At 36.6% G+C, this 23185-nt stretch overlaps 1 long non-coding RNA gene across 1 annotated transcript in view; it reads right to left on the reverse strand.

Annotated features, from left to right (window-relative positions):
* Positions 1-2313: 2313 nt before the first annotated feature.
* Positions 2314-23185, reverse strand: part of LOC309608007 — a 34065-nt gene continuing 13193 nt past the window's right edge. The window contains exon 2 of the long non-coding RNA XR_014232612.1: positions 2314-18686. This is a non-coding gene — a long non-coding RNA (uncharacterized lncRNA). The remainder of the gene's footprint in view (positions 18687-23185) is intronic.

The raw sequence follows: 23185 nt of genomic DNA on the forward strand, positions 1-23185 counted from the left end.
TTCCTCACCAGGCTTCATTCTCCCTCTATTCTGTTTCTGCCTCTGAGCCTTCAGTACCCCTCCCTCATTCTGAGAGAGCTCTCCAGACACAATGGGCTGTCCTGAACCTTCTGCAGAGAGTGCTGCCCTGTCATGAGGGGGCTGAAATGACAACAGATGTCCAACTACTATGGATGAGAAAAAAGTACTTATGAGACTCAGAAAGTTCAGGAATTATGATAAAACTCAGTGCTTTAGACCATAAGCAACTTGAGATACAGGCTCTCTTAAAATAAAGAAAGAAAGAATGTTATATACAATGAGTTTCTCATCCCATTTTACATCCCATCCTGGGAAGGCTGTACATGAAGAATTTCTTACTCTCTTCTTCATCCCATCCTGAGGATTCCAGTCCAGGCTTTACTCTGAATGCCAGCTGGATTCTTCTCTTTGAAATAGATTGTTATTACAAATTCCCATGCAATGGGTTTGACTAGTTCCATGCCTCAATCACTTTCTTACTCAGGATAGAGCACCTATAATTCCCTTTTCTTTAGTCTTGTTAATTGAAAGTTTTTGCATTTGATTTGGACGGTGATTAATTCTTTCATTAGGTGGCTGTTCTAAGGGAACAAGACTAAAATATTTCTCTGCAGGTTGGGTGTCACTGAAGAAAATCTGTCCAAGTCCATCAAAGTGTGGCCCAGCCCCACAAACAGAGGACGTGCTCACTGATAAATTTATCACCTCGAGAATCTTCAGAGCAATGGCATTCACACTCTTCAACTCCCTCAGGTACTGAGATGTAAAGTAAGGGCTGCATTTCTGAACAGGAGAGGAATGATGTTTCTTGAGATGATTATAAATGGAGTAGTTAATAACAAAAAGGCAACCTGAAACAGAATCCTGCTGGAAATAACGGAGTAATATCTTTGTTAATGGAGAAAATATTTGTCTCTTAGAATGAAAAAGGAGATGGCAAATAATGATACTAATCATAATTCTCCAAAAAATAAGTACAAGAAAAAATGTTTTTCTGTTGACTCCTACGCCTACTCCTCCTGCTGCCTATTGTATATAATAAGTACATTAAGGAAATAAGTAGGAAAATAATGCATTGAAATAAACATATTATGTTAATGGGCAAAAATAGTCAATATATATTAAGATTTAATCACATGGCATTGGACAAAATTAATCAAATCTTGCATCACCCTTGCTTGCAAAGAGTTTATGATCTAAAATGATAGTGCCAAAGGCATACACTTTAAAAAGTCAGTTTGATTTATGCAAGAGAGATTTTTTTTATAATAGTTTTGTTTATTTTACTATTGGGGAACATTTTCAAGTCACACTACAGTGCTGTTGAATTCCCTCCAGGAAAGAGAGTATGAAGGAAAACAGGACAGTTGAGAGTTATGCATGGGTAAGACTGCAAAAAAAGAAAAGGACAGAATGTCAGTGCATGGTGTTGTGTCTTTCTGAGAGTTAAGGCCTAACAACATAAAGAAAGTACCTCCAAAAGTGCAGGTCCTGAGACCAGTTCAAACCTCACTCTCTCTTGAGTCGGTGTCACTATCCCAGAACTGGAGCTAATTTGTGGCCAGTACAGTGGAGTGCCTGTGTGTCCAGAAGAGACCTGACAGCCCAAGTTAGTCCACAGGCTTTCAGACAAACAACTCTCTTCCAAACATGGACACTTTCTGGGCCAAATCTGTACTCTGTAATTTAAACCAGAATCAGTCTAATTTTCTGGAGTCTGAGGATGGAGTGATTTTTACCTTACAACAAGGTTTCCCTGTAGAGTAAGTTTCTACCAACAGACCTGTTTCATCCTTTTATTTAATTTTTTTTTCTGGTGTCAAGAAAAAAATGGTAATGAAATACTGTAGCCTAAATATAAATAAATATGGGTCAACTGTCTATTATTGAATCAAACTTTACTAGGGGTTTGAAAATCGTGATGAATCTCTCATTCCAATCAATACCTTTGGGCAGCACTAAAGTGTGATGATCAGACAGCTGGGTCCTCACCTGTCAGCAGGAAGAGTGCATTTCATGAGTCTACTTTTATATGAAAACAAATGAGAAAATGATGCAGGGAAGGCTGGCCTAGAAATTGTTAAATAAATGCAAGAAAACTAGAACAGAAAAGAAAGTGGGAAAAAATGGAAAATCCTGTAACTCAAAGGACAGAAGTTAAGCCAGGATAAATCACTGTCATGTTTTTTCCTCCTATGTAAAAAGTAAGTGTTAAATAAAATATCACTTCTGTTTTGTTTCTTACTGTTGCAGACTGACCTTTTTAAAAAAAATATTCAAGCCACCCTTAGGTTTTGTTTTTGTTTTTCTCTTTCTAGCAAACACAATTCTTTTTTTTTTATGAATAAAGTTGTAAAGTATTTAAAGTGTACATTGTGGTGATCTGATACACACATACATTATGAAAGAATTCCCACATCTAGTAAATTACCACGTCCATGATGTCACATATTTATCTTTTGGGTTTTTTGGTGAAAGCATTTACGTTCTCTCCTAGCAAATTTCAATCATACAATACAGTGCTATCAACTACAGTCACCATATTTTACATTAAATCCTCAGACCTTATTCATCTTACAGCTGAAAATTTTTATCCTTTTACCAACCTGTCCATATTTCCCCCACCCACCAGCCCCTGGAAACCACTTTTCTACTGTTTCTACAAGTTTGAATTTCTTTAAGAGTCCACACATAAGTAACACCATGTAGTATTTGTCTTTCTCTTTCTGACTTATTTCACTTAGCATCATGACCTCAAGGTCCATCTATTTGTCACTAATGGCAGGAATTCCTTCTTTCTCGTGGTTTAATAATATTCCATCATATATGTATACCACATCTTCTTTATTCATCCATCCACTGATAGACACTTAAGTTATTTCCATATTTTAGCTATTGTGAATAATGCTGCAATGAACATGTACAGAATTTCTTTGATATCCTGTTTTCATTTCCTTTAGACATATACCCAGAAGTAGGACTGCTAGGTCATATGGTAGTTCTATTTTTAATTTTCTGAGGCATAATGTTTCCCATAATGGATGCACCAATTTACATTCCCACCAACAGTGCACAAGGACTCCCTTTTCTCTACATATTCACCAACACGTGTTATCTCTTGTCTTTTTGATGATAGTCATTCTGACAGGTGTGAGGCGATATCTCATTGTGGTTTTGATTTCAATATCCCTGATGATCAGTGATGTTAAATACCTTTTCATGTACCTATTGGCCATCAGTATAACTTCCTTGGAAAATGTCTATTCAGATCCTCTGCCCATGTTTCAATCAGATTGCTTGTTTTTTTGTTGGGGTTTTTTTTGTGGTTTTTGTGTGGTTTGGGGTTTTTTTCTTTCTTTTCTTTTCTTTTTTTTTTTTTTGCTATTGACTTATATGAGTTATTTATACATTTTGGATATTAACCCCTTATTAGATGTATGATTTGAAAATATTTCTCCCATTCAGTAAGTTGCCTTTTCATTTTGTTGATGGATTCCCTTGCCATGCACAAGTTTTTTAGTTTGATGTAGCCCCACTTGTCAATTTTTGCTTTTGTTGCTTTTGGTTTTGGTATCATATCCAAAGGATCACCAATAAGACTGATGTCAAGGAGCTTATGTTTTCTTCTAGGAGTTTTATGGTTTCAAGTCTTATATTCAAGTCTTGAATCCATTTGGAGCTAATTTTTGTGTGATGTAAGATAGGGGTCCAGGTTCATTCTATTGCATGTGGTTACCCAGTTTTCCCAACATCCTTTATTGAGGACACTATCTCTTCCCCATTGTATAGTCTTGGCTATTTTGTCATAAATTGACTATATATGCTTAGGTTTATTTCTGGCCACTTTATTCTGTTCCCTTTATCTATGTGTCTGTTTTGGGGCCAGTTTTGAATACTATAGCTTTACAATATAATTTGAAATGAGGAAGCATAATGCTTCTACTTTATTGTTTTTTCTGAAGATTTCTTTGGCTATTCAGGGTCTTTTGTGGTTCTGTACAAATTTTAGGATTGTTTGTTCTAGTTCTGTGAAAAATGCTATTGGAATTTTGAAAGTGATTACACAGAACCTGTAGATTGCTTTGGGTAGTACGGACATTTTAACAATATTCATTCTTCCAGTACATGAACACAAAATATCCTTCCATTTATTTTTGTCTTTCTCAATTTCTTTCATCAATGTCTTATAGTTTTCAGTGTACAGACCTTTCATCTCCTTAGTTATTTGTTCCTATTTATTCAATTTATTTTGATGTGGTTATAAATGGGATCGGTTTCTTAATTTCTGTACTATAGTTTGGTACTAGTGTTTAGAAACACAAGTGATTTTGGTATATTAATTTTGTATCCTTCAACTTTACTGAATTCATTTACTACTTCTAACATTTTTTGTAAAGCCTAGGGTTTTCTATGTGTAATATTGTGCCATCTGTGAATAGAGACAGTTTTACTCCTTCCTTTACAATTTGGATGCCTTTTATTTATTTGTATTGCCTAATTGCTCTGGCTAGGACTTCCAGTACTATGTTGAATAAAAGTGATGAGAGTGGGCATCCTTGTCTGGTAAACCCAATCCTTCTTAAACTGAACATCCATCCCACTTTATTTCAACTAGCAGTCAGGCTTACTCCCTGAATATGAAACACTCTATAGTATGAAATACACATAAGATATGAGTAATGGATACTTTAGACAGCAACTAATAACAGATCCTCTGAGTAACATAGTGCCTACCAGGCCAAAACAGAAATACAACATAACTGGTAGTGGGTCCTAGGGAATTATGTAACATTCCCTAGACAGTGTGTTTTTCATGAGTCACAAGACTACAAAAATACTTTCTTGCAATATGAACTGTATAAAATGAATTTTTTGGTCTGAGAGTCAAAAACATTAGCTTAGGTTGAGCAAAACTATTTCATGAGCCAAGGCTACAGTTTGTCCAAACATTTTCAGAAGCACATTTAAATGCTCTAATGTCTCTATGGATTTTTTCCCCTCCAGTGAACTAGATCCAAGTTAATGGGAACAATTAAATCTACTTTCGTCAGATCTCTTAACTGAGTTTTTCCAAGTTTTCTTTCTTAGATGCCTTTTGAGATTTCTTATTTGTTCCATCATAGTCTCTTGTAATTAAAACCTATCCTGACCTGTGAAATGCGTGATAAAACAAAAACATCTAACAATATTTAGAGATTGAGTGGATGTGATTTGTGGGATGACCATGTACAGCATTGTATGAAAATACAGCTCAATGCAATGTCTAATCTGCTGTGACATTCAAGTTTTAAGTGATGCTCAAGGAGATGGAAGGATTGGCTCCACATACATCCCAACCTACACTGGTCTTCTGTCTGTTAACTTGCTAATGAACCATGATTGAGTAAAGTAATGAAGAGTTTACAGAGAGCCCCAGGAAACCAATTTCAAATTTTGCAACCAGCAGGCTTTAACCTCACTGCAGCCTTAGCTAATTTTGTCTGGAAGTGGACTTGGATACTAAATGTCATCCCTGCCTTCTGATTCAGACAGACTTTTCTAATCCCCGTATACTTGCCCATTAATGAATGTCTCTTCATAAGATCCATTTTGTTTCTCTCTTTGGTTGTTATAAATAGGCTGAATAGCTAAAAATTTTTACAATGAAACATAACATTTTAACCACTTTGAAAATTAGAAACATTGAAAAGCACCGATCTTATGTCTGACCTATGTAAGGCAGGAAACTATATGTAAGAGAATCGTCTGAAATTAATTTATGATAAAATTAAGCAAAAATTGTAATAATTATGTAGTGTGTATATCTATGGTTTAAAAGAGTTTTTTTAAATGTCTTTCAGTGTGTATCCAATCATTCATTATAATTTTTGACTGTAAGTAAAGATGTAAGTCAGGCTTCATTGATAATCACCAGGCAAGTGAATGAAGCAGGTTTCCTTCAGACAAGGCCAAAAATCTTTTAACTTTAAAGCACAGTAAAGAGTAAGAATAATTTCTCCTTTTATTCTCACTTCCATTAACTCCCTCATTTAAAACTGTCTGTAAATGATCACTCATCATCATGAGCCCCTTCTGGTTTAATAAATCAAAGAAATGGGAGTGAACTGCAATCTGTCTAATATTCTTAAAAATAAACTTTATATACTCAACAAAACTTTTGAAAAATAAGCATGGAAATGTGTACTGATTGGAACTGCTGGCAGCAAATGTGTAGCTGGTGGCAATGCCTTCACCTGGTGACAACACAGGAGTCCCCAGCCATAACTTCAGACACACTGGGCTAGGCTGGTATGTCACTAACTAGTCTTAATCTGTTTAAGAAACATTTGGTTCCATATAAATATTTGATGAATGTGAGCATGTCTGTCTCTAATTCCAAGGAAATAACCCATTTTTTTCCTTTGATTATTAGAGAAGCACCAAAGTACAATTTATTTCTACATACGCTCCTTAAAATTGACTGTTCTAGCATTTGAAGTCGATTGGGAGAAAACCGTCTTAGAGCTGATTCTAATGACTCAAGGAAGGAAGTATTCTCAAAGATAAAGAAAAACCAGGACCCTTTAATGCTGGTGTGTAAAGATGTAAGTCAGGCTTCATCAGTAATCACCAGGCAGGTGAATCAGGCAGGTTTCCTCCAGAAAAGGCCAAAAATCTTTTCACTGGGAGGCACAGTAAAAAGTAAGAATAATTTCTCCTTTTATTCTCACTTCCATTAACTCCCACATTTAAAAGTGTCTGTAAATGATCACTCATCATCACGAGCCCTTTCTGGTTAAATATATCAAAGAAATGGGGGTCTGTCGATAGCTTTTCAAGATGTGAGCTGTGCTACTCAATTGGGGGGTGGGGGAGAAACAAGGCTCTTTTATTCCTTTCCATTTAAAAAGTATAGAAAGTAAAATGCATCATCCAGATGAAAATGACTCTAGACATTCGGGCTATGATATTGTTATCTCTGAGATCCTTTTCCACTGGTTTCAGCTGAGTGCAGAATGCAGGCCTCTTGGGGATAAAAATCTAAATGCTCCAATGGTACTGAAAGACCCACATGCCGGTCAGTATTAGTAAAGCTGGACATTTCTTTTGCATATTCCTTGTTTGAGTAGGATGCTTATTTTAAATTGTAATGTACAAGAAGGCAAGATATGTAAACCTCAAAGTCTACATATTTTCAGTAACCTTGCACAAATGTGAAATTCTTTTTTGCTTTCATAGTTCCATGCTTGTCCGAGTCCGGTCTAATAAATGCTGACACTCTTGGCTCAGTTTAATTAACAAAGAGCAAGCTGTGTGGAACACAGCACTAAAGCAGGGCCATGGAGGGCTCCAAGCATGCTACTGCCAATCATGGATCAGAGTGTACTTCCAAAGGAGCCCTGGGTGAGACATCCTGGCAAGGTCTCTGCTGCTAGGCAGGACGTTCTCATGGAAAATGCTTTTCATTTGCTCCTTAATGGTAACTGCCTACACATTTCATAATAATTCCAATATTTAAAATCTGGGAACCTCTCTAAAGTTTACAGATGATTTTTGTGCATTATCTCACACAACCCTAGGACAAGCATGTTTGTTTTTGACACAAGAGGAAATTGAGGCTAAAGAAGAAAAAGGATTTAATCAAAACCATAAAGCTACATAGAGTCAGAGGCTGGATGTGAACCCAGGTTTTCTAGCACCAACCCATCTTTTTCTCTTTTACAAGAGCTGCCTAGAAAGTTCAAGTATAGAAACACACGATTGTGACCATTATACATGCAGGTGATAGCCACAGGCACACTGCAAACTTAGCAGCTCTAACAGTGGTTTTATCATCTAGCACAGAACTTAAGTGGCAAAAAGAAATTTTATAATAAATGTTTACTGAATGAGCGACAGTATGTGAATACAGCAAACTGTTGATATTACGTAACACTCCTCACGTCATGTAATATGAAACATAAAATAAAAGTCAATGAAAGCATTCTCACCTTAGTTGTTCTTTGATTTGCTCACCTATAATCACAAATGCAGCACGTACAACTTAGTTTTTCTCAAGGGTGGCAGACTGGGTGTTAAAAATTAATATTGCTTATTACAAAACATCATTGCAATGCAAAAAATGAGAGAATGAGCTAATATACTAAACAGAATTGACATTAATTCAACCATATTTCGTGAGGGGGATAAGTTCAATTCCCAGTCAGAATATCATGGCTTTTTCCAGTATTTAGCTCCATGAGACTGAATGTCCATCTCTCACTGCAAAACACATGGATAAGTAAGGAAGACACGTGAATGTAATTCAGTAATGCAAATGATAGGGAGAGAGTAGGATAATTAAATAGTTTAGAAATCCCACCAGGGGACTAAAGACAGAGTGGGAATTTTAAGGGAGTTTGGGAGACAATTGTAAGGTAATGACCACTGAAGAAGAGAATCTAGTAACTTAGCAACAATATACCTTACCTTGAAGGAAGACCAGGTACATTCAAACTCCAGGCACACTCAAGCCACAAACCCTGATAGTTAAAACACAGACAATTGATATGGAGTCTGAATCTTGTTATATGAGGTCAGGGAGTTAACAGTCCTTGAAGAGTAACATTTCTGCATGTAGCCAAGACAGGGACATAGGTGAAAGGGGAAAGAAACTGGGGAAAAGGGACATTATATTGAAACCTGAGATGAATTAACATACTTTAGTATATGTCACCACCCTTCTGCTAATATACATATGATTTAAATAGTGCCTTGGCAGTTAGACCCAGTAAGACCATATAGGGTCAGAGGAGGAAGTAATGATGTAAGCCCTTGACATCTACCCAAAAATAAGGAAGAAGGTGGTCTTCTCCCCTCTCCCCTTTTCCTTTGATTTTAAAAATGTAGCCGTCTTTGTTCCTGGGACTGCACCTCCTTGCCTGCCCACTTGTATCACTCACAAGAGTCCTGTGCTAATAAACTCTTTGCCTGCTACTTTGCCTCATGCTGAATTCTTTCTGTGTTGAGACAAAAGAACCTGAGCTTCAGTAAGTCCTGACACCAGGTGAATGGTTTCAATTAAAAGACAGTGGGTTCGAGTCCCCTCCTAAGTTAGAGGTCCTGATTCAAGTCCCAATCTGAGTTTCGGCTGGGTTCAAGACCCATCTGAGCAGGAGTCCAGTTTCACAAATGACAGTGGAATCAGGACCTCTTACACATTATGAGCAAAGTCATGCACACTATGTGATTGGTGCTATTTTAGATATTTTTTGCATGAGGACAAGGGAACAGAGTTGAATTTAAAACATGGTATTCATTAACACATGTAACATTGAACGGGCATATTCCCTACACCAGACAGGAGGAGAGAGAAAAGATGCATAATACAGACTCTATCCACCTGAAGATGCTCAGTCCTCCTGACTTGGAACTCTGAGTGTGGGGGGACATGGCAGTACAGGCAGTGAGAGAATTATATGGCGAATGAAGATGTGGATTTCTGCCCTCACTGTGTCCATCTGCAGCACTGACCAGCAGTTCAGATTTGGTTGAAGGAGTTGTGTCTCAAGGTCCAGCCCTCCCCTACACATCATGGAATGCAACAGGCTTAGGGCAAACTATTGGAATCTTTTCTCTTCCACTGTAGTCTACTAAAGTATCAAAAAAGGCTGCATGACAATTCAGTCATGGAGACAAAAATATTGGGCTGGCCAAAAACTTTTTTCGAGTTTTTCTGTAACATCTTACGGAAAAACCTGAATGAACTTTTTGGCCAACCCAATAGAATCATGGCTTCTTTACTCTGAATGAAGAATTACTACAAAATAGTAATTATGATAGTACAGGATTGAAAAAATAAGTTTAATCAATGCCCTATGGTATTCACACATAAAATACCTTTAACTTACTGGTGAAATTAACAGAACTTATGAAAATGTAGCCTGTGACAAGTGAAAGTTCAAGGAGATAAGGCGTTGAGTATATATCTAGATAAACACTAAATATTACAAGGAAAGAAATTTCGTAAAAGCAGGTTGACACAACCATTTGACCCATTGAAATTTAACAAAGATACAAATATTCATGATTTTAGGCTTCCATTTTTTCATAACATGGTCTATTTTTTCTGTAATTTTTTAAAGAGCATGTTTTGTACACAAATCCTCTGCTGCTAATTGAAAATGTATTTGAGGGAAATGCATCAGTGAAACACTTTATTCATTTCCAGTAACATTCGATGACATTTGCAGAAATAGCTCTCCATTATCTCCATTGTGTTACTTGGTAAATTTAGCAGAAAGAAGGGGATGGAAAAATATGAAAACACGAAATGTGAAAATAATGAAACTTTAATGTAGCACTAAAACTGTGACAGATGTAAAGCTACAAAGAGTCATTAAATTCTTCCCAGTCCATCTCTTTTTATCTCCCTCATCCCTTCACTATCAATTATTCCTAAAGTTGTTCCTTTTTCCTGCTAGACTCAGGGAAGCAACTTGCTTGTTATCTCTCCCTCTAAACCTATCTCTGGCACCACAAGAGTGACCCCCAAATTGCGTGGCATGGAATTTCTCTAAGTGAAGAAAATTGTGGTGATTCTATCACAGATGTTTTTAGTCATTATAGTAGCTATAGTGTTTATTCTTAGATTCATTCTCAAAATGGCTAATGCTGTATTTTGCAGGAGTCAGGTAACTGACTCATCATAAATTTGTCCATTGTTTCCCAGACTCACAACATATTGCAATAAGAACTACGTTGGTCTTTTTAGCATGGATCAATGCTTATGAAAATAGCCTTAAACTGTGCTCATTTGTCATTGTCAACTATAGATAGCCACCTAAACACATTTAAAATAAAATTATACTGGAATTGCCACATGCTATCAGATTTATTCAAAGTAATAAGAACTATTGGCTCTGTAGGGCCCAATTTTAAATTGTGGGAGCTGACAAATGTGGTCATTCATCCACAGCAATATTTAAAGCCATTAGCTCATACCATATATAAAGAAGGAAATACCTTACAGTAGAAACCTCTTTTCTTTGGAGGATTTTTAGTGCCACTATCCTGTTTTTTGATAACTCAAATATAACTCCTAGTCCTATAGAATCACAAGAAAAATCCAGGCAGGTGCAGTAAAGATGGCTGGCTGGTAGTTACATGCTACTAAATAAAGGTAACATCCAAGTAATTTACTCTCTAGTGGGCCTGAGATAAGAAAAAGGTGGAGTGGGGTAGAGGATGAATATCTAAAAGGAGCAAGGGATGTTGATAAGGAACATCAGAAGCTTTCTTTACTCATATCTTTCCTTTGTATATATCCCTAATGGAAAAATGTGCTTCCAGGAATTAACCTGCATGGCAACCCTTCAAATTTTAGGATCACCTTTGGAGGCAGAATAGCAAAGTAGCTGAAGACATGTATGTTGGAATTGATCTGAGTTCTGACACACAGCTATTGTGACTTTAAGAAAATTACTTGAATTCTCTCTGATAATATGTGCAGTGGAGTCACAGCTTACATGAAAAAATAAGATTATAAACTCAGAAGAAAAATATGTAAATTACTCTCGGATATTCCTGTGTAGTTTTCTCTTTTGTTCTTTATAAACTCTTTCCATAAATTTTTACAAGGAAGTTGACAAATCTTTCCTGGTCTATGAAGTATCATGCTTCACTTTTTGTCAATGATCAGGAATTCCTAAAATTATGCACACATGTTTACATTCCCACCCACAGTGTAGGAGCGTTCCTTTTTCTCCATACCCTCTCCAACGTTTGTTATTTGTAGACTTTTTGATGACGGCCATTCTGACTGGTGTGAAGTAATACTTCATTGTAGTTTTGATTTTCAGTTCTCTAATAATTAATGATATTGAGCATCTTTACATGTGCCTGTTGGCCATCTGTATATCTTGGAGAAATGTCTATTTACGTCTTCTGCCCATTTTTTTATTTTTTATTTTTTTTTTATGTATTGAGTTGGCCAAAAAGTTCTTTTGGGTTTTTCGCAACATCTTATAGAAAACCCGGAACGAACTTTTTGGGCAACCCAATATATATTAAGCTGTATGAGCTATTTGTATATTTTGGAAATTGATTCCTTGTTGGTGGCATCATTTGCAAATATTTTCTCCCAGTCCATAGGTTCTCTTTTCATTTTGTTTATGGTTTCCTTTGCTGGCAAAAGCTTTTAAGTTTAATTAAGTCCCATTTTTTGTTTTTATTTCCATTACTGTAGAAGATGGATCCAAAAAATATTGCTGTGATTTCTATCAAAGGGTATTCTGCCTATGTTTTCCTCTAGGAGTTTTATAATATCCAGTCTTACATTTAGGTCTTGAATCCATTTTGAGTTGATTTTGTAAATAATGTAAATTGATGCAACCACTATGGAGAACAGTATGGAGGTTCCTTAAAAAACTAAACTAAAAACCTTAAAAGAGTTACCATATGATCCTGCAATCCCACTTCTGGGCATATATCCAGACAAAATTCTAATTCAAAAAGATACATGCACCCCTATATTCATAGCAGCACTGTTTACAATAGCCAACACATGGAAACAATCTAGATGTCCTTTGGCAGATGAATGGATAAAGAAGATGTGGTGTATATATACAATGGAATATTACTCAGCCATAAGAAAGAATGAAATAATGCCATTTGCAGCAACATGGATGGACCTAGAGATAATCATACTGAGTGAAGTAAGCCAAACAGAGAAAGACAAATATCATATGATATCACTTACATGTGGAATCTAAAAAAAATGATACAAGTGAACTTATTTACAAAACAGAAATAAACTCAAAGACATAGAAAACAAACATGGTTACCAAAGGGGATAGTGGGGGAAGGGGGGGAGACAGGGAGAGATAAATTAGGAGTTTGGGGTTAACACATACACACCAATATATATAAAATGGATAATAAACAAGGTTCTACTGCATAACACAGGGAACTATATTCAATATCTTGTAATAACCTGTAATGGAAAAGAATCTGACAAAGAATAGAGTTAGATAGATGTAACTGAATTACTTTGCTGTACACCTGAAACTAACACAGCATTGTAAATTAGCTTTACTTCAATTTAAAAAATAGTTTAAAATTACACGTGATTTTCATACCTTTTGTCCCTAAATATTTCAGATATTTTTAAGAGGTGTATGAATTCAGACTTGTACAATATCATAGGGGAAAATTCTGCTACCATGACCACCACATTTTTTTCCTACACAAGGCCATAGACTTGAATTTCCTCCTTAGCAGAGGTTCTTCAGTTGCAAATAGCAGAAACTCACAAAAGCTACTTAAACAAAGGAAAATGTGTTATAAGGACATAGGAATAGTTTATGGAACTCATAAACAGCTGGGTATCTCAAGGTTCTGGCATCAGCAACTGAAAAGTGTCAGGAAACAAAAGTACTCTGAGTTGTGTGGACTTCATGGACTCGAGTTCGCTTCTCTGAACATAATCTGTCTATTCTTTTTCTCTCCCTGAAAACTAGGTTTCCCTCTCTCTGAGAAGATTATGGATCAGTATCCCCCCCAAATGAGAAACTCAGCCAATGAAGACACAGCTGACACGGACTCAGGAACTTCTGCAATAGAAAAGAGGATCTTCTCCGCTGAGACTTTGTTAGAGGTTGGTGATCATCTGATGTAAAAACGGCTGTCAGTGTTCAAGCACATCGACAAACATTTCTCAAGGAAAAGGTTCTGGGTGAGGCAGATGCTCCAAATGGTTCTTCCAAAATACCACCAACAGCAGATACTTGCATACGGAGGAGGTAGGGATTCTTAGAAGAATTTCTCTAGGGTTCATTAACAAAGAAGAGGTAAACCAGATAACCACAAGGGAAACATTGTAAGGTCCTAAGAAATTAAGGGATTAAGATTTAGTTTTGTGATCCCCTTAAAAATGATCACCCAAGGGCAATTAAACTCATATCTATATGTAGCATATCAGAACATCAGAGAAAAAAATACATTTCAAATTACCAGAATGATTTCTTAAGAAACTTCCTCTGAGGTGTTGTTTAAGTATAGCCGGATTCTGTTTATGGTTATATAACTCACTATACTTCTTTGTTAATGACAATATTGGTTTTAAAATCCAAAGCAGTCAATCAGAAATAATAACCTGTTTCTGAAACAAAATATGAATCTTGAAAAACCCCAAGGGTGTAATAACAAGTTGTCTATCATGCCTGCAGAAAAATATTTCATTTTGATAAATAGTCACAAGAGTGTAAGATTGCATTTTTCTTTGGATTTAAGACAACAGTTTTTTACCCCGTGAATGTGCTGCTAAATATCTAGAAATTACATTTTCATATAAATTGCATTTTTCAAAAAAAAACCACATGATTTATCCCATTTAAATATATCAAGAAAACACTAGGATATTCTATTCAATATATACATTAGTTTTATTCCCTCAGGTCACTAACTTTTGCAGAATTTACTTAAGCAGTTAATATTTTCCCAAGAATAAACTGTATCTGAATATAAGAAAAACTCACACAATATGCCATTAACACTTCTCCATCCATGGCTCTGAGGAAAACACTGTAAATGTTTTAATAAGGCAGACAATTTTTTATTGAAGTTTATAACAGTGTTTTAGTGGTGAATTTCAAAATAATGTTTTCTTCTAAAATTGTCTATTTCTAGGAATTGATGTTAGTTTCATAGGATATTCATTATATTTGTATAATACTCTACAGAAATTTTTCACTCTTTAATTTCCATCTGTGATGGGAACTGAAGATCATACTTAATCTGAAAGACCTCCTAATAGGAGTTTATTAGTTTATTATGTGCAATTAGTTTATTATGTGCCACTCACTGTGCTAAGTTCTTTATATTGATGAAATCATTTCATCCTCCCAATAATAGTATAAAGTAAAAAGCATCATTATCCCCATTCTAGAGATGACAAAATGAGGCTTAGATAAGTTCTGTACCGTAACCAATGTCTCAAGGTTAATCATTGATAAAGCCGGTATCTGACCCGTGTATAGGACTCCAAAGTATTGATCTACTACATTACAATGTTGTGCCAACAAAAGGGTTTTAGTAAGATGAATAATTATCCTCAGGTTGACTGGACCCCAGAAATAATATCCTGGGTGTTACTTGCCAGGCTGTCTCCTTTCTCAATAAGGTTAGAGGAATTCCGCTGTGATTCACAGAAGCTGTGATGAATCTGAGGCAAAGTGGTTCTTTGATTGATGAGAATCTGTGTCATGTGTCATCAGGTTACCCTTTCCCTTAAGACTGTGTTTTTCAATCGTTTTTCTAGAACTTAGAATTCACTTCTCCAGGGAAATAAAATCTTCAGTCTCTGGATATGATCTCTGAAAATAAAAACAAGGGGTAGGGAACACTAGTCCTCCATGGAGAAGCAAATCAAATCAGGTCCCCACGGACAAGACTGAGAACACACCACCAGGACCTTAGGCTGAGGCACCCAGCCCTCACCTAGCCCCATTCAGCCCAACTGAGGACATTTCCAAAACTTCAAAGCCTCAACTTTATTTTAACTTTGAACATTTTATATACTTTTAGGATAAATTTGAGAGAATTTTCAACAGAAATATTTACTTCATATTTTTGTGGCTATTAATTCAATCCCTGGATGGTTATCAAGCACTTGCAATTTAGAATATCTCTTTGTAATTCCTGGATTTCTTTTCCTAAAGTCTGACATGTTTAGAATATCTTCATTTTAATGAATACTTAAGCCTTAATGAAACTGATAGAATGACCTCTTCTTAAGCTCAGACAAAATATTCACACCATATTGTCAATGGACCTAGTTATAATCTTTTTATCCTTCAAAGACTAATTCCCTGCCAATTTGGATTAAATTTCTGTTGCATAATTACGAAGAACCTCAGGAATCTCTATGCCCTTTACAGTCTTAAAAAAAAGACCTTTAACTTTGCTTAATCACTTTCTTGTCCACAAGGATCGAGATACGGGATGTCTGCCCTTTATCCCTAGAACTTCTCCAAATTCTTCCCCTAATGCACCAGTGAGTGATTTCTTATATTTAGAATATGTTTGCTCTCTGTATTTTCATGATGCTATAGAACTTTTGAGCTTTTTAAATGGAGTATGGGTGTCAGTGGCAAACAGTAGAGGCACTGAGGACACTGCATGGCTGGTTTGAGTTTTTCTCCTTCACCAAGCAGAACTGGACTTATTCATTGATAAATCTTTTCTTGTTCTTTAAGCAAATGTATATTGATCTGAGTTCAATGACAAAAGCCAAAACAGGATAAAATCAAAGAATATGAAAAAATATAAGGAGCCATTGTGCATCTTTACATTTTGTCTCCTAACTGGGCTTCCCACACCCATTCTTGCTTTCTCACAGATTCATCTCTACCCAGTAGAATATCCTTTTTAAAACATGAACCTAAACATAAAACACCAGGCTTTAAAACATAGAACACTAGGTTTCTGCTTAAAGTATTCAATAATTTCTATGGTTTTCTGGCAAGATCAAAACATTGAAAGGCCTAAAAACAGAAAATCTGAGTCTTGCTTACCTCACAATATTACTGCACCAAAATGACTTTTCTTTTTTTTAACATCTTTATTGGAGTATAATTGCTTTACAATAGTGTGTTAGTTTCTGCTGTATAACAAAGTGAATCAGCTATACAAATACACATATCCCCCTATCACCTGCCTCTTGCGTCTCCCTCCCACCCTCCCTATCCCACTCCTCTATGTGGTTACAAAGCACCGAGCTGATCTCCCTGTGCTATGCGGCTGCTTCCCACTAGCTATCTATTTTACATTTGGTAGTGTATATATGTCCATGCCACTCTATCACTTCATCCCAGCTTACCCTTCCCTCTCCCCATGTCCTCAGGTCCATTCTCTACATCTGGATCTTTATTTCTGTCCTGTCCCAAGGTTCTTTAGAAGTATTTTTTTTTTGGATTCCATATAAAATGGTTAGCATACAGTATTTGTTTTACTCTTTCTGACTTACTTCACTCTGTATGACAGACTGTAGGTCCATCCACCTCATTACAAATAACTCAGTTTAGTTTCTTTTTAATGTCTGAGTAATATTCCATTGTATATATGTGACAAATCTTCTTTATGCATTCATCTCTCGATGAACACTTAGGTTGCTTCCATGTCCTTGCTATTGTAAATAATGCTGGAATGAATATTGTGGTACATGACTCTTATCGAATTATGATTTCCTCAGGGTATATGCCCAGTAGTGGGCTTGCTGGGTGGTATGGTAGTTCTATTTTTACTTTTTTAAGGAACCTCTATACTGTTCTCCACAGTGGCTGTATCAATTTGAATTCCCACCAACCGTGCAAGAGGCTTCCCTTTTCTCCACACCCTCTCCAGCATGTGTTCTTTGTAGATTTTTTGATGATAGCCATTCTGACAGGTGTGAAGTGATACCTCATTGTAGTTTTGATTTGCATTTGTCTAATGATTAGTGATGTTGAGCATCCTTTCATGTGTTTGTTGGCAATCTGTATATCTTCTTAGGAGAAATGTCTATTTAGGTCTTCTGCCCATTTTTGGATTGGATTGTTTGTTTTTATGATATTGAGTTGTATGAGCTGCTTGCAAATTTAGAGATTAATCCTTTGTCAGTTGCTTCATTTGAAAATGTTTTCCCCCATTCTGAGAGTTGTCTTTTCATCTTGTTTATGGTTTCCTTTGCTGTGCAAAAGCTTTTAAGTTTCATTAGGTCTCATTTGTTTATTTTTGTTTTTATTTCATTTCTCTAGGAGGTGGGTCATGAAGGATCTGGCTGTGATTGATGTCATAGAGTGTTCTGTCTATGTTTTCATCTAAGCGTTTTATAGTGTCTGGCGTTACATCTAGGTCTTTAATCCATTTTGACTTTATTTTTGTGTATGGTGTTAGGGAGTGTTCTAATTTCATTACTTTACATGTAGCTGTCCAGTTTTCACAGCACCACTTATCAAACAAGCTGTCTTTTCTCCATTGTATATTCTTGCTTCCTTTATCAAAGATAAGGTGACCATATGTGCATGGGTTTATCTCTGAGCTTTCTATCCTATTCCATTGATACATATTTCTGTTTTTGTGCCAGTACCATACTGTCTGGATTACTGTAGCTTTGTAGTATAGTCTGAAGTCAGGAAGCCTGATTCCTCCAGCTCCCTTTTTCTTACTCAAGATTGCTGTGGCTCTTCAGGGTCTTTTGTGTTTCCATACAAATTGTGAAATTTTTTGCTCTAGTTCTGTGAAAAATGCCAGTGGTAGTTTGATAGGGATTGCATTGAATCTGTAGATTGCTTTGGGTAGTAGAGTCATTTTCACAATATTGATTCTTCCAATCCAAGAACAAGGTATATCTCTCCATCTGTTTGTATCATCTTTAATTCCTTTCATCAGTGTCTTATACTTTTCTGCATACAGGTCTTTTGTCTCCTTAGGTAGGTTTATTCCTAGCTATTTTATTCTTTTAGCTGCAATGGTAAATGGGAATGTTTCCTTAATTTCTCTTTCAGATTATTCATCATTAGTGGATAGTAATGCAAGAGATTTCTGTGCATTAATTTTGTATCCTGCTACTTTACCAAATTCATTGATTAGCTCTAGTAGTTTTCTGGTAGCATCCTTAGGATTCTCTACGTATAGTATCATGTCATCTGCAAACAGGGAGAGCTTTACTTCTTCTTTTCCAATTTGGATTCCTTTTATCTCTTTTTCTTCTCTGATTGCTGTGGCTAAAACTTCCAAAGCTATGTTGAATAATAGTTGTGAGAGTGGACACCTTTGTCTTGTTCCTGATCTTAGATGAAATAGTTTCATGTTTCACCATTGAGAATGATGCTGACTGTGGGCTTGTCATATATGGCCTTTATTATGTTGAGGTAAGTTCCCTCTATGCCTACTTTCTACAGGATTTTAGTCATAAATGGGCGTTGAATTTTGTTGAAAGCTTTTTCTGCATCTATTGAAATGATAATATGGTTTTTCTCCTTCAATTTGTTAATATCATTTATCACATTGATTGATTTGCATATATTGAAGAATCCTTGCATTCCTGGGACAAACCCCACTCGATCATGATGAATGATCCTTTTAATGCGCTGTTGAATTTTGTTTGCTAGTATTTTGTTGAGGATTTCTGCACCCATGTTCATCGGTGATATTGGCCTGTAGTTTTTTGTGTGAGTGCATGACATCTTCGTCTGGTTTTGGTATCAGGGTGATGGCGGCCTCGTAGAATGAGTTTGGGAGTGTTCCTCCCTCTGGTATACTTTGGAAGAGTTTGAGAAGGATAGGTGGTAGCTCTTTCTAAATGTTAGATAGAATTCGCCTTTGAAGCCATCTGGTCCTGGGCTTTTGTTTTTTTGGAAAATTCTTAATCACAGTTTCAATTTCAGTGCTTGTGATTGGTCTATTTTTGTTCTCTATGTTTTCCTGGTTCATTCTTGAAAGGCTGTACTTTTCTAAGAATTTCTCCATTTCTTCCAGGTTGTCTGTTTTATTAGCATATAGTTGCTTGTAGGATCTCATGATCCTTTGTATTTCTGTAGTGTCAGTTGTTACTTCTCCTTTTTCATTTCTAATTTTATTGATTTAAGTCTTTTCCCTTTTTTTTTTGTGATGAGTCTGGCTAATGGTTTATCAATTTTGTTTATCTTCTCAAAGAACCAGCTTTTAGTTTTATTGATCTTTGCTATTATTTCCTTCATTTCTTTTTCATTTATTTCTGATCTGATTTTTATAATTTCTTCACTTCTGTTAACATTGGGGATTTTTTTTTTCTCTAATTGCTTTAGGTGAAAGGTTAGGTTATTTTTTTGAGATTTCTCCTGTTTCTTGAGGTAGGATTGTATTGCTATAAGCTTCCCTCTTAGAACTGCTTTTGCTGCATCCCATATGTTTTGGGTCATCGTGTTTTTCATTGTCATTTGTTTCTAGGTATTTTTTGATTTCCTTTGATTTCTTCAGTAATGTCTTGGTTATTACGTAGTGTATTGTTTAGCATCCATGTGTTTGTAATTTTTACAGTTTTTTTCCTGTAATTGATATCTAGTCTCATAGGGTTGTGCTCAGAAAAGATACTTGCTTGATACGATTTCAATTTTCTTAAATTTACCAAGGCTTGATTTGTGACCCAACATATGATCTATCCTGGAGAGTGTTCCATGAGCACTTGAGAAGAAAGTGTATTCTGTTGTTTTTGGAGGGAATGTCCTATAAATATCAATTAAGTCCGTCTGTTTAATGTGTCATTTAAAGTTTGTGTTTCCTTTTCTTATTTTTCTTTGGATGATCTGTCCATTGGTGAAAGTCAGGTGTTAAAGTTCCTTACTATGGTTGTGTTACTGTCGATTTCCCCTTTTAAGGCTGTTAGCATTAGCCTTATGTATTGTGGTGCTCCTATGTTGGGTGCATAAATATTTACATTTCTTCTTCTTGGATTGATCCTTTGATCATTATGTAGTGTCTTTCTTTGTCTCTTGTAATAGTCTTTATTTGAATGTCTATTTTCTCTGATATGAGAATTGCTACTCCAGCTTTCTTTTGATTTCCATTTGCATGGAATATCTTTTTCCATCCCCTCACTTTCAGTCTGTATGTGTCCCTAGGTCTGAAGTGGATCTCTTGTAGACAGCATATATATGGGTCTTGTTTTTGTATCCAGTCTATGTCTTCAGTTGGAGCATCTAATCCATTTACATTTAAGGTAATTAGCAATATTTATGTTCCTATTACCAGTTTCTTAATTGTTTTGGGTTTTTTATTGTAGGTCTTTTCCTTCTCTTGTGTTTTCTGCCTAGAGAAGTTCCTTTAGCTTTTGTTGTAAAGCTTGTTTGGTGGTGCTGAATTCCCTTAGCTTTTGCTTGTCTGTAAAGGTTTTAATTTCTCTGTTGAATCTGAATGAGATCCTTGTTGGGTAGAGAGTCTTGGTTTTATGTTTTTCCCTTTCATCACTTTAAATATGTCTTGCCACTCCTTTCTGGCTTGCAGAGTTTCTGCTGAAAGATCAGCTGTTAACCTTATGGGGATTCCCATGTATGTTATTTGTTGCTTTCCCTTGCTTCTTTTAATATTTTTTCTTTGTATTTAATTTTTGATAGTTTGATTAATATGTGTCTGGGCGTGTTTCTCCTTGGATTTATCCTGTATGGAGCTCTCTGCACTTCCTGGACTTGATTGACTATTTCCTTTCCCATATTAGGGAAATTTTCAACTATAATCTCTTCAAATATTTTCTCAGTCCCTTTGTTTTTCTCTTCTTCTTCTGAGACCCCTATAATTCGAATGTTGGTGAGTTTAATGTTGTCCCAGAGGTCTCTGAGATTGCCCTCAATTCGTTTCATTCTTTTTTCTTTATTCTGCTCTGCAGTAGTTATTTCCACTATTTTATCTTCCATGTCACTTATCCATTCTTCTGCCTCAGTTATTCTGCTATTGATTCCTTCTAGAGAATTTTAAATTTCATTTATTGTGTTGTTCATCATTGTTTGTTTGCTTTAGTTATTCCAGGTCCTTGTTATACGTTTCTTGTATTTTCTCATTCTATTTCCAAGATTTTGGATCATCTTTACTATCATTATTCTGAATTCTTTGTCAGGTAGACTGCTAATTTCCTCTTCATTTGTTTGGTCTGGTGGGTTTTTACCTTGCTCCTTCATCTGTTGTGTATTTCTGTCTTCTCATTTTGGTTAACGTACTGTGTTTGAGGTCTCCTTTTCACAGACTGCATGTTCGTAGTTCCCATTGTTTTTGGTGTCTGCCCCCAGTGGGTAATGTTGGTTCAGTGGGTTGTGCAGGTTTCCTGGTGGAGGAGACTGGTGTCTGTGTTCTGGTGGATGAGGCTGGATCATTTCTTTCTGGTGGTCAGGGCCACATCTGGTGGTGTGTTTTGGGGTGTCTATGAACTTGTTTTGATTTTATGCAGCCTCTCTGCTAATAGGTTGTGTTCCTGTCTTGCTAGATGTTTGGCATGGGTTGTCCAGCACTGGAGCTTGCTGGTCGTTGAGTGGAGCTGGGTCTTAGTGTTGAGACAGAGATCTCTGGGAAAACTCTTGCCAATTGATATTACAAGGGGTCTGGAGGTCTCTGGTGGACCAATGTCCTGAACTCGGCCCTCCCACCTCAGAGGCTCAGGCCTGACACCTGGCCACAGCACCAAGACCCTGTCAGCCACACAGCTCAGAAGAAAAGGGAGAAAAAAGTAAGAAAAAAATAATTATAACTAAATTTAAAAAATATTAAAATAAAAACACTTTAAAAATTATTTAAATAAAACTTAAAATGTAATAATAATTAAAAAAAAAAGAAAAGAGCAACCAAACCAATAAACAAATCCACCAATGATAACAAGTGCTAAAAACTATACTAAGATAAACATAAACATCAGGAACAAGTCAGTTGCAGACAGCAAACCCCAAGTCTACAGTTGCTCCCAAAGTACACCATCTCAATTTTGGGATGATTCATTGTCTATTCAGGTATTCCACAGATGCAGTGTACATCAAGTTGATTGTGGAGATTTAATCTGCTGCTTCTGAGGCTGCACAGAGAGATTTCCCTTTCTCTTCTTTGTTCACACAGCTCCGGGGGTTCACCTTTGGATTTGGCCCCACCTCTGCTTGTAGGTTGCCCTCTGGTGTCTGTTCTTCACGCAGACAGGAGGGGTTTAAAGGAGCAGCTGATTCGGGGGCTCTGGGTCACTCAGGCTGGGGCGAGGGAGGGGAAACAGAATGTGGGGCAAGCCAGTGGCGACAGAGGCCAGCATGATGTTGCAACAGCCTGAGGCATGCCGTGTGTTCTCCCCGGGAAGTTGTCCGTGGATCACAGGACCCTGGCAGTGGCGGGCTGCACAGGCTCCTGGGAGGGGAGATGTGGATAGTGACTTGTGCTTGCACACAGGATTCTTGGTGGCTGCAGCAGCAGCCTTAGTGTTTCATGCCCATCTCTGGTGTCCATGTTGATAGCCACAGCTCGTGCCCGTCTCTGGAGCTCTTTTAGGTGGTGTTCTGAATACCCTCTCCTCGTGCACTCCAAAACAATGGTCTCTTGACTCTTAGGCAGTTCCAAACTTTTTCCCAGACTCCCTCTCAGCTAGCTGTGGCACACTAGCTCCCTTCAGGCTGTTTTCACACAGCCAACCCCAGTCTTCTCCCTGGGATCTGACCTCTGAAGCCCA

Source organism: Balaenoptera borealis (genome assembly GCF_965194805.1).
Source record: "Balaenoptera borealis genome assembly, chromosome: 12".
NCBI classification, from domain to species: Eukaryota; Metazoa; Chordata; class Mammalia; order Artiodactyla; family Balaenopteridae; genus Balaenoptera; species Balaenoptera borealis.